Below are 11,396 nucleotides of genomic sequence, written 5' to 3'. Positions count from 1 at the left end.
GGGCCTACATGCCACAGTGCTGACAGAATGCTCCAGCAAGTGAAAGGGGTGAGACTGAGGCTTACAGGTTTTTGGCTTTATTAATGTTGTTCTTTGGTTTTTGCAAAAGTAACGATCAAAATTGTGCTAATACATCAATAGACATATAACTGGAGATAATACAATCCCTGACACTATGCCACTTTCAAGTTTGTAACATGTTAGCACAGATGAAGTCACATAATGCGGGGGGGGGGGGGAGATCTATCTTGCAAAGAAGTGTTTAAACTTCTGGTGTGAAGAAGGAACCCAATCAAGGAAAAGGAAAGACATATCCAGACTTTGCTTCAGTCTTTCCATTTTCTTGATAGAGTTCCTTCTCCACACTAATCTTCTTTGCAAGATTGTTTGCAGTTCTAATGAAAAGCTAAAGGCTGCATTTTAGGAATCTTTAGTCAATGTTTGATGTGTTTTACAGATTGAACCAATGTCAGAGTTAAGCAATGTTGAGTTCAGTGGAGCTTACTCCCAGGAAACAATCCATAGGATTGCAGTCATGTTGATCCTAATAAATTTAGTTTTATGCTATGCTCTTTGGTGTATGTGAGAGTATGGGTCGATATAGCTGCCTGCATTTTTTAAACTCTCTTGGGGAGAAAGCTATAGAGGCTGTCACGAGAGGGCCTTCCATTCAAAATTAACCTCCACACCACTTATATTCAAGGCTGTATGCATTCAGAAATATGTGACGTACTCTCAGTGCCATGTTAGTTTTTAATACAGTGGCAGAGAGTAAGAAAATACCAATATTCCTGGCCTCTGAAGTTCTAATTGTCTAGAAGCAAAGATCAACTGGCTTCACATTATTCTTGAAAAACTAGAGGGGGGAAAGGTAGCTCTTAAAAAAAGATATTGCTGTGTAATGTCTCCTGTGGCTAAGAAAGTATTGTCTTTTTACAGCTACAGCTACCGGGGTCACATCTATGTGACTGTAAAATCTTCCATTCTTCCTGAGGGAAGACATTAAATTTATGGTACAAAAATGAGATTGTTGTTCCCCAATATGATCAGGCTGTTTGATGGAAAGCTTTTCTATAACTATAGCATCCATTTCAACATATTTGGACCAGACAGGTGAGTTCTTAGGACTTGTCATCCAATAGAGGTCATTGATATAAGAAGCACAATCTTCTCGGATGAAACAACAGGTTCCCTGGGCCTTCACTTCCTCCACTGTCACCTGAGAGCAGCAAATTAAGACCAATCACTCAAGGCCCCGTTACCTTGAGACTCTGACCTTCCTACAACTACACAGTTGTAGAACTAAGGTTCCAACGCCCTCAGCATATTTAGAGGGAAGATATCGGGGAATTTCCCATATGGATTACAAATGTATACATGGATGCAGTCAGGTAGAGGACATTACACAGTATCTGCTGATTTGCCCCCTGTATACAACACCCAAAGGAGAATTTATATCAACAATTCTTAATGGGCTTCCGGGTCGATCAGCACAGGAAGTGACAATTGAACTCCTAACAAATAAACACACCAGGTAGCCAAATTTGTGCTGGCAGCCAAAAATCTCCATTCCAGCTATGTGAGTGCACTCCAATTTTAAAATTGGATGTTGTAAATTTCTTTTTATGTTGTAAACTGCTAGAGGCCACATTGTATGATCTTAGAGGAAAGTTTTCCTTTTATTCTCTATCATCCATTGTAAAGGCCTTTGGCTATGTACAATAAAATTGACCAGACCATGTTGGGGAAGGCTAGTTTGGCATTACATGCAGATGAGGCAGGTGAGCAACCTCAATAGCAAGCTATTGTTCTGCAATCAGCAGAAAGAATTCTTTAAAACTTTCCCCTGTAGCATGCAGTGTCAGCAATGACTTTGTAAATGCTGACAAGGAGAGAGAGAGAGAGAAAGAAAATGAGCAAGCAAGCTAGGTATATGAGGTGACAAGTGGCACAATTGCATGTGGATAACTGCCTTCATTTAATTACCTGTATTCCTTCCCACCTTTCCTTTCGATAAGCATAATCATTAAGTGCCGAAAGAACAATTCAGGTAGATATTATTAGTATGAAGCTGACCAGAGTTTGCTCCCACTTATTCATATAGATAGGAATATATTGGGGCGGGGGCAGTCAAGCTCCTGAAATTTGCTTCTGAATTTCTCCCTGGAGGACTGAATTACCTGGCCTCTATTTCTGAAGGAGGATCAATGTCCTACGAATCCTAACAAATCATTCTTCCAGATATACTGAATGCTGTGTCTGTGCTGTTATGCCACCACTTTCCCATTATTTTGGTTATTTTATCCCCTCTACACAGAAGAAATGTGTGTGCATATTGATAACCCCCACCCAAAAAAACCCACCACCAACTATTCACAACGTTTTATGTGTGTGTGTGGTTGCATAAATATTTTTTGTTTTGTTTATTTATTTATCCTATAGGCAGAAGCTATCCAAGTGGTGTACAATTAGATAAGACAAGATAAAATACAAAAATGCAGACTCTGAAAACAATAAAACAAGTACAGTGGTACTTGAGTACTTAATTCGTTCCGGAGGTCCGTTCTTAACCTGAAACTGTTCTTAACCTAAAGCACCACTTTAGCTAATGGGGCCACCTGCTGCTGACGCGCCACCGCTGCATGATTTCTGTTCTTATCCTGAAGCAAAGTTCTTAACCTGAGGTAATATTTCTGGGTTAGCAGAGTCTGTAACCTGAAGTGTATGTAACCCAAGGTACCACTGTACTACGCTTTAGGGAATGCCTTCTTAAACAATAGCGTCTTTAGCAGCCACCTAAATAACAAGACACAAAGCTCATCTCTAATTTCAGTTGGTAATTCATTCCAGAGGGCTGGAGATGCAATACTATAAGCCCAACATCTAGTACCCAAGCTCACTTCTGGGACATGCCATACTCTTAGCAGTGCCCTATCTGAGAAGCACAGTTGCTTGTAATATTTCCTTAGTTAACCCAGTTCTGATTTTAGGGCTTTAAAAATTAAAAGTAAAACCCTGAATTGTGCCTGGTAATATATTATCAACCAGAGCCGCTCCCTCAGCAGAGGTGTTCTATTGTGTTGATGGAACACCCCAGCTGAAAACCCAGTGGCTGCATTCTGCAATGGCTGTAGTGTCTGAGTTAAGCTCAGGGGTTATTACGGCACAATGCAGCAATCCAGACTTGAGACTACCAATGTGAGGACCACAATGGCCCAGCTATATCTCAGCATGGTCATCAACACTCAGGCATTTTAGGAATGTTCAAATGTGCATCTGCACACAGCAGACTCTCAATGCAAACCACTGCAATCAGGAGATGGTTAACAGACGATGTGTTGTTTTTAACACCAGCTGCGGACTCCTCCGAGGAGTTTACACCAAGGAACTCCTCAAGTGGCCACATCCTGACCATCTGTTTTAACTGTCAGTCCAAATATTTCTCTGGTAAATAACACACCTCGGTGTTCCTTCAGAACAACGATTAGCTCTGATCACGGATAGCATAATCACGATAATAGCGCAGAAAGCAATTTCTCTGCTTGGTGTGAAATTATAAAGAATAAATTGCGTAATTGGCATAACCAAGTGACCTCTTTTCTCCGAGTGGTTCTTAGCTGACAAGTTTGGAGAGCCATTAATTATCTGTTTGTCATCTCCGCCTCCAGCTGAGGCAGAGCTTGGCAGATGATGGCGTCGAAGTGCAAGGTGGGTGGCGTAATTTGCATTCACTGTTGCCGTACCTCTTAATTTTTCCTTTGTCTTCCCGTAAGTCTGAAAAGATATTGCTGTGCCGTTCCAGAGACTGGCCCCTCGAAAGCTCCTCGCAATCAACCAGTGAGTCAGTTTCATCAAATCATTGCCATTCAGAGCAGAATTGTTCCCTGCGTGTGCTTATCCCCCAGTATTTTACATCTTGCTTTTTGAAATGAAACAACATGTGTGCTGGAGGCATGTAATTTCTGCTGATCAAGGCTATCAGCCTTGTGCCAGTCAAGCTGCTCACCACTGAAAACCCCATGACCTTTGCCTGTCGATCCTGACCTTTGCTTCTCTCAATTGCCTACATCATTCATGTGCAGAATAATTTTATTTTATACATATTATTTGCACCTGGGGTGGGTAAATGTTTGTCTGCTGAAGACCATATTCCCTCAGAGCTAATTTGTTAGGGGGTAGTGGTGGGCGGAGCCAGATCGAGCTATGGGCGGAGCCAGAACCAATGATGGGTGGGGTCAGAACCAATGGTGGGCAGGGCCATCTTTCTCTCTTTCCTTCTGCCACCCCATTCTATTTCTCTCCCTTCTCCCTCTCTATCTCTCCCTCCCTCTTTCTCCATGCCCAGCAGACTGAGGAGGGGAGAAGGGGAAACAATTCTGCTTGCTAGAAGTCTGAACTAGTAGGTTGCAGAGTGGCAGGTTGCTCACCCCTGATTTACACTTCTGTTCCTTGGTGTGACGGTCTGAAATAATACAGGAACTGAGACACAGCCATCATTCAAAATTCAGATTTCTCTGAATTTTTCAGTGTAGTTCTCCAGCCAAGTGATGTGTACAAAACTGCATGTACTGGGCTGGAATACATGAGCATGAAAATACAGTGAAAATAACATAGGAAAAGGCATGATGTTAGAGAAATCACTTTGTAGGAACATGTATGGTAGGAAATATTGCGTAGAAGGGTATAGGAGGATAAATTCTCTGATGAATTTTCATGAGAACCCACCCTCTCCACACACACACACACAAAATGCAAACTGATACAGAAAGTCTGGGAAAACAAGAAAAAAAGAGAACCCAAATTTGGCATATTTGCCCATCCCAGTCCCTCTTTTTGTAATGGAAACTTGTTTGGGTCCCACCCTCTGCAGCAAAAGAAAAAATTGTTCCATCACTATTCAAAGACTATATTGTATCTGGCTACGATATAGTCATCACCAGGCTATTCATCCCCAGCTCATACAACTTTTCCACGTTCAGTCAGTTTAAACTAACCCATGTAACTGAAGCATGCAGCCTTGCTTTCCACAATGTGTAAATGTTCTTTAACTGCTTTGTAACACAGTACCTTAGAGGGCTGAGTGCAATTAGGCCTCCTGCTGTAGCAATCATTGAACATCTCTGGTTGAAGCCCCCAAAACTATTAGTTTCATGAGAAGCAAAGTAATTTTAAAAGCTTACTCACAGCAAGAGGCTAACAACAAGCAAGATGCAAGAGGAATCAGTTTCGGAATATGATTTATGCGTACCTGCCCTAAATGAAACAGTGATGAAAGTCGTTTAGGGAAACACATGCAGCATTTTGCAACCACTGACTGCAGAGTAGCCACCTGAAATACAGTCAAATTGTTCTTATAATAATAATAATTTTTTATTAGTACCCCACCCTCTCCAGCCGGAGCCAGGCTCAGGGCGGCTAACATCATAAAACTAACACAGTATACAAAGAACATAAAAACATAAAAGCAGGCAATCAATTAATTAAAATACATCTTAAAATTAGTTCAGAGCAAATTAAATATGGACAGATGGCAGTCCATGGATAAAATTGAGAGTAATATTCTCCAGGGCCCACTGTTACCACTGGTCTTATAAAGGAGGCTGAGACTTAACAGGGCAACCTCACACCTAGACACAAATTCTTCTATTAAGTTAGCTTTTATTGAACAAAATAAACAATAAATAATATACCTTTTATAAGGGGCAGAGCACGTGAATGAGCAAGCCAGAATGGGCAAGAGGTCACGGCACCAAAAATACTTATTGTGTTCATGGACAATGTTATCCTCCTAGATCACAAGAGACAAGTGTCTCTATGGGTGTATTTCATTTATTTATTATCATTTATACAGCATATAGCTCTCTGATATCTACCACAGCTGTGTGAAATAGGTCATGGTCATTATTATCTGTGAGAGAGGGCAGAAACAATAAGGATATATCTTCATCTGCAAACATATATCATTATCTTTAAAGACCATTTTGCATGCGTCCAATAAGTAAGAAGGAGACACCCTTCTTTATGAAGACCTAAGGGAATATTGCAGAGAGGACAAGAATATAGTGTCTTCAACATTGCAAACAGTTGTAGACATGGCAGTAGAGCTTGGAACCTAAGAGTAGCAAACTAGGGGAAACCCACAGGAAGGTCCACTGATCAGAAGGGTTCCTGTAAGCTAAATGCATAGGACCCACCAGGTCTAATCTGAAGTGAGATCGGCCTAGGGCTCTGTGGTGCCTATACTTCTTGTGAAGTATAGTATATGGCAGTGGTTTTCAACCAGTGTGCCGTGGCACACTGGGGTGCCTTGAATGGGGGTCAGGTGCACCAAAGGCACCACAGGCCTCTGTCCCTCCTTCCTTCCTTCCCTCCCTCCTCTGATGCCTTCTCATGTCTCTGACTTCAAAGGCTTGTGTGGTTGATTGCTGCAGCGGCCCTGGCTACAAGCTACCCAGGTGAATGGTACCTCTGGGGCCGGCCAGGGGGTGGTGGTTGCCGGGAGCTGAGGTGGCCTCAGTGGAAGCAAGCAGGCGGGTGAGGATTCCCAAGGAGAGGGGAGAGGAGGCTGAGGGGATCTTCCATAAGGGAAGCAGGGTGAGGGGCTGACGGCTTGGCACGCAAGGGGTGACATAACTGAGACTCTGAGTGCAGTTCCTCACAGGGGAGCCGCAAAAAGAAGTTGGTCAAGGGAGCCGTGGACTCAAAAAGGTTGAAAACCTCTGGTTTATGGAATGCAAATTGGGCTACATCTAGAGGAGTAGGCCAGTGGAAATCAGTGGAACCCCCTGTTCCTTTGTGCCTTCATTATTCTTGTGGACTACCCAGTCCTTTGCCTGCTTACTCAGAAGTAAGTCTCACAATGTTTAATGGGGCTTCCTCTCTACTATGTATGCTTAGGATTGCAGACTGAAACACGGTCTAATTAACGTGTTTCCCCCCCCCCCCAGAGTAGAAAGAGCCACCTAGGTAAATAATACGCCAACCCTGATGGATTTTATTGCCGTAAGATTGTACAGAACGCCATTAAACATCAAATTGCGCAGCGAAAAAGATGTACTTGTCTTGTACGGGGTGAAAAACTATGCCAGCATAACAGTGCGGTAGGCAATGCAATGCATCAGGTTTTTAGACATGAAATGAGCATATTGTTCAAACTGGTTCCAGATGAGCATTGCTACTGTGGAACACCATGTGTGAAATGGGGTGATTTTTCATTTTAGCAAACATTACAAGGTGTTTTTTTCACCCATTTACAAAGCCTTACACAATAGCTATGAGCACACAGGAGGAACAAATTAATTTCGCTTATGGCTACGTAAATTAATTTTTTTTATCTTCTCCTGCTCACTCCTATTATGTATGCAATCATTTATTTTGGAGATTGCAGGGGCAGTTCTTACGTGGTGTTTTTCTTCTGTTGTATGCCAACATTCAGAACAGTTAAGAGGCAAAGGCAGCAGTGCATTATGCACCGTAGGCATACTGTTAATGACTCCTATTTGCTCAGCCGGGGTAATAACTGTGTTGTCGCAGCTGACAGGAGAAGTTGGTCAGAGTCTGATATTAGCTCTAGGCTCTCAGCACTGGAAGTGGGGTATAAACCCTAAATTAGTGGGAATAACACAGTGCCTTCTAGATGTTCTTAGGTGCGGGTGGCGCTGTGGTCTAAACCACTGAGCCTCTTGGGCTTGCTGATCAGAAGGTCGGCAGTTCAAGTCCCCATAACGGGGTTCTAAAGCACACCAGTGCAAGTAGATAAATAGGTACTGCTGCGGCGAGAAGGTAAGCAGCGTCTCCATGCGCTCTGGTTTCCATATGGCTTCTGAGAGTGAGAAGAAGGAATAAAAGGACAATCCACTATGCATTGGAACCTTCGTCTTTTATGCTTAGGGACCGTTCACAGAGTATTTCATACCCCACAGGCAAGTGGGCAAATAATATTTTGACCAAGACCAAGATGTAGATGGAGTGAAAGTAGGACAAAGTAGGACAACAAGAAAGATGGAAGCCACATGAGGTTTTTAAAGTGTGACATAATTTATGGACGGCCCCTTATAACCCACAGCTACATTAATGAAAAGTGTGTATACATCACTTCTAATACATCCGATCTCCTTCAATTAAACAAAAGTAGTTTGCAGGCATTCCTTTATGAGCAATAGATGAGGACCTTTATTTTTGCACCATGGTTCTAAAAATGAAACTCATTGTTGCTTGGTATGTTTTCCCCATTCAATTCATCAAGTACTCTGAAGCTTGCGGCTGGATTACAAATTAAATTATCTGCTGCAGAAAATGAATTTTACGCTCTCATAATAAAGAAGAAGAGAGTGGAAGGGAGAGAAGGAGAAAGGAAGCACATTATAATTTACCACCACAGGCAGGTTCATTTAAGTATAAAAGAGAGGGGGTGGGTACTAATAATAATAAAAAGAAGTTTTGAAAGAAATTTTAAGATAAAGAAGAAGGAGAATAAATCAACACAGGAACATTTGCTTAATTCAGATATTTATAGTCCTATGTTGTTGAACTACAGCTCCCATCATGTTTGACCATTGGCCATGCGGAGGAAAGGCTATTGTTTAGGGCTGACATATTTCAGTGTTGAGCTATTGGGGGGGACAAAGTTATTGATCTTCTTTTTGCAAAAGCTCCTCCCCCCCAGAAGTTTTTGAGCTATTTTTTTAGGACATTCATCAAAAAAATCTACACTTCCCTATGCCTGGGTTTTCCCGGACATTTTTATCGACCTTCGGAAATTCCACCCAGACACTATTTTTGATGGACGAATACCAGATATGTCCAGGAAATTCCAGACATATGGCAGCCCTAGGGTTGTTTTCAACTTGATGGCCCATCTCCAGCCTATTGCTACTCTGAGTGGGCATTCTCCCAGCTACCTGAATACATTGTGATTAGGTGGACAATGCCAGCTGTCATTCAAGAGACCCATCTGGGTCAGATACTCTTAAAAGTGGACTGTAGCCATACAGCCTCTTGTTCAGGCCCGGCTCACCTATGCGGCAGGGTGAGGCAACTGCCTCAGGTGGTGGATCTGCCTGGCAGTGGCACAGCTGCATAAACACACCGCCCCATGCCACCACATGCACAAACGCTGCTACTGCCTGCCTCCTTTTACTGCCTGGGCCACTTCATTTGCAATTTTGGCTAGGGTAGCAAAACATCCTGGGCCGGCCCTGCTCTTGTCCTTCCTCTCAGCTGACCATCAAAACAGCCACTTGAGGAGACCCAAAACCTGGTTGTAAGGCAGATGGGGTAGGATGGGTGAGCTTAGACTAGGCTATTTCCATTATTTTCTCAAAGCAATCTCCTGCCTCTGCCACTTATCCATCTTATTTCTGTTTACTTCTTAATAAACATCATAATTTTGGCTGCCAGGCCCTTATCTGCATTTTAGCCAGACTGCTTTCCTCTCGCATGCCTAGACCCTTTTGGTGTTGTGCTTTAAATGTGTGGCTGAGTCGGGGTCTCACAGGGGAAAGCAAACTATGTTAGACTCAGGGAAGAGAAGACTTGGGTAGGGCTGGTATTTCTTCTGTTTCCCTTCCTAAATGCCTGCTTTGGACCCCCCAGAAATCATTCCCATCTCAGGGTACAGATTACTGAGGGAAATGTCATGGCTGCCTTCTTGATAGCCTCTGACTGTGCTGGCCTACCCAGGCTGGAGGTAGTGGAAAGAAAGGAATTAAAGCTTTTTCTCCCCATCCATTGCAACGATATTGTGATAACCATGAAGAACATGGAAAAGCAGAAGCGTTTCTGACACAGGAGGAGCTGCAGCAAAATGAGCTTGCCTTGGCACATGAACAGCATTTCTGGTTCAGCCAGATAAGGTAGTCCTGTTGCAGCTGGAGTTTTATGCAGTTCTAAATACGATTCATCACTTCAGTGTAGATTTATCTGAAGGAAAACAGTGCATCAAACACATAGTTTACACATCATACGTCATCATACTATTTTCTTCATTCCTCAGTGTTGGTTTGGAGGCGGGACACAACAGCAAATTACGCCCCCCCCCCCCCACTCTGCCAGCTATAAACGTAAAAAGGACTGCTCATCATTTCTGAGAGACTTCGCTTACCCACTCAGTTCGACTGATGTGCTTTGCCTGAAAAGAGGCATCCCAGTCTGGCCGTGGCTGCTAACGTTCTGTGAATAATTTTCATTTTCTGCCCTTAACATCAGTTGATTGGGGATCCTGTCTGTAGCTTCAGGGGCTTGCAAGAAGCAGTGCAATAAGGAGCAGCCCTGATGTGTTAACTCGCAGCCAAATTAATAGCAGTTGTTGGGAAATAGTTTAGGCGGTGACTAACTTTCTCATGGCGACAAGCTCCAAGAGACTTTGCACCATCAATTTCCAACAAAGTTTTAGCATATGGTTGCAGTGATAACCCACACTCATTAAATAATCTGAGTTTTCTAAAAAAAAAAAAAAAACACCCCACATGAATAGAATATGATGTTTCTGATATTAGTTTCAAGCCTGTGAGATCTGCCTGCACAAGGAGGAAATTAATTTGCATTTGTCCTGGCTCCCGGAAGGCACTTAAGTCCCACCTTTTATCAACAACAGAATGAAGAGATGATGGTGCCTGTATCATACAAATCACCTCCGTCTTACCAGATTTCCCCTCCAATGTGTCTTCAAGCATCTGTGATAGAAAATATATACATCTGGATCAAAGTGTGTTTGAAGAGCAAATAAATATGAGAACAGCAGCCACTTCAGTACTTCAACATTTCCGCTTGCTTCCATGCTCTTTTCCCTCATAAGCAAACAGTTTGTTCTAAGACATGACAGCACTAATATTAATGGAATCTGTAAATTTCCACTTTGCAATTAATATTAGAATCCAAAATCTTGCAGCATTGTCTGACATACACCTGTTATAGCTCAGAATCTTTTTCTGAACATGAGTCCACATAAAAGGAGGGAAATAATGAACTCGTTCATTGCCGTCCTTAGGCTTCCATAACAGGTTAAGTAACTTTTGAAGGAAATCCTATCCCTTCTTAGCCTCCTTTTCCCCCTGAGCCAAATTGGCCTTGGATGCTCTTTTAAGCTTTTGCCCATTCTTGGGATCATTCCGGTAGCTCCTCTTTGCATTTCTCCAGGTTGCCTTTATCGTTTTTGTACAGGCGTGATTAAGGCCAAGGCTGCACACAAGCCTATGCTGAAACAGCAGCTCCCAACTTATTTATATTTTTTACTCCTTTTTATGTTGCTCGGATTCCCATACAGTCCGGCAGAAGTACTTATGAGCTGTTTCAACACTGATTGAGTCATCAGTCTTGCCCCATCTCCCATCCATCAAGCAGCGTCTCTGCCTTAAAAAAAAGTGCAGGGACATTCAATCAACCAAATGTTATTTTGC

This window comes from Podarcis liolepis (genome assembly GCF_965112155.1).
Source record: "Podarcis liolepis genome assembly, chromosome: 12".
NCBI lineage: Eukaryota > Metazoa > Chordata > Lepidosauria > Squamata > Lacertidae > Podarcis > Podarcis liolepis.
Note: the sequence above shows the minus strand (reverse complement) of the source record.